Raw genomic sequence first — 1,854 nt, 5'->3', positions numbered from 1 at the left:
TCAACCAGTCTGTGTTTTTGGTTGGAGCATTTAACCCATTTACATTTAAGGTAGTTATTGATACATATGTTCCTATTACCATTTTCTTAATTGTTTTGGTTTTGTTATTGTAGGTCCTTTCCTTCTCTTGTGTTTCCTGCCTAGAGAAGTTCCTTTAGCATTTGTTGTAAAGCTGGTTTGGAGGTGCTGAATTCTCTTAATATTTGCTTCTCTGTAAAGGTTTTAATTTCTCCATTGAATCTGAATGTGATCCTTGCTGGGTAGAGTAATCTTGGTTGTAGGTTTTTCCCTTTCATCACTCTAAATATGTCCTGCCACTCCTGTCTGGTTTGCAGAGTTTCTGCTGAAAGATCAGCTGTTAACCTTATGGGGATTCCCTTGTACGTTAATTGTTGCTTTTCCCTTGCTGCTTTTAATATTTTTTCTTTGTATTTAATTTTTGATAGTTTGATTAATATGTGTCTTGGCATGTTTCCCCTTGGATTTATCGTGTATGGGACTCTCTGTGCTTCCTGGACTTGATTAACTATTTCCTTTCCCATAGTAGGGAAGTTTTCAACTATAATCTCTTTAAATATTTTCTCAGTCCCTTTCTTTTTCTCTTCTTCTTCTGCGACCCCTGTACTTTGGATGTTGGTGCATTGAATGTTGTCCCAGAGGTCTCTGAGACTGTCCTCAATTCTTTTCATTCTTTTTTCTTCTCTGCGGTAGTTATTTCCACTATTTTATCTTCCAGGTCACTTATCCGTTCTTCTGCCTGAGTTATTCTGCTACTGATTCCTTCTAGAGAAGTTTTAATTTCATTTATTGTGTTGTTCATCATTGTTTGTTTGCTCTTTAGTTCTTCTAGGTGCTTGTTAAACGTTTCTTGTACTTTCTCCATTCTATTTCCAAGATTTTGGATCATCTTTACCATCATTACTCTGAATTCTTTTTCAGATACACTGCCTATTTCCTCTTCATTTGTTTGGTCTGATGGGTTTTTGCCTTGCTCCTTCATCTGCTGTGTGTTTCTCTGTCTTCTCATTTTGCTTAACTTACTGTGTTAGGGATCTCCTTTTCACAGGTTACAGGTTCATAGTTCCCATTGTTTTTGATGTCTGCCCCCAGTGGCTAAGATTGGTTCAGTGGGTTGTGTATGCTTCCTGGTGGAGGGGACTGGTGCCTGTGTTCTGGTGGATAAGGCTGTATCTTGTCTTTCTGGTGGGCAGAACTGCATCCAGTGGTGTGTTTTGGGGTGTCTTTGACCTTATTATGATTTTAAGCAGCCTGTGTGCTGATGGGTGGGTCTGTGTTCCTGTCTTGCTAGTTGTTTGGCATAGGGGTGTAGCACTGTAGCTTGCTGTTCATTGAGTGGAGCTGGGTCTTAGCGTTGAGATGGACGTCTCTGGGAGAGCTTTCGCTGTTTGATATTATGTGGAGTTGGGAGGTCTCTGGTGAACTAATGTCCTGATCTTGTCTCTCCCATCTCAGAGGCACAGCCTGACACCCAGCCAGAGTACCAAAACCCTGTCAGGCACATGGCTCAGAAGAAAAGGGAGAAAAAAAGAAAGAATGAAAAAATAAAATAAAACGGTATTAAAATTAAAAATAAAAAAATTATTAAAAATTAAAGAGTGGGCTTCCCTGGTGGCACAGTGGTTGACAGTCCACCTGCCCATGCAGGGGACACGGGTTCGTGCCCTGGTCTGGGAGATCCTGCATGCAACGGAGCAGCTGCACCCGTGAGCCATGGCCACTGAGCCTGCGTGTCCGGAGCCTGTTTCCACACGGAAGAGGCCGCGACAGTGACAGACCTGCATACCGCAAAAAAAAAAAAAAAAAAAAAAAAAATTAAAAAGTAATTTTAAAAAA

Source organism: Monodon monoceros, unplaced genomic scaffold (genome assembly GCF_005190385.1).
Source record: "Monodon monoceros isolate NGI ecotype Baffin Bay Population unplaced genomic scaffold, NGI_Narwhal_1 Super_Scaffold_16, whole genome shotgun sequence".
In the NCBI taxonomy this organism is placed as follows: Eukaryota; Metazoa; Chordata; class Mammalia; order Artiodactyla; family Monodontidae; genus Monodon; species Monodon monoceros.
The sequence above is the reverse complement of the archived record's forward strand: the minus strand, read 5'-3'. Positions refer to the sequence as shown.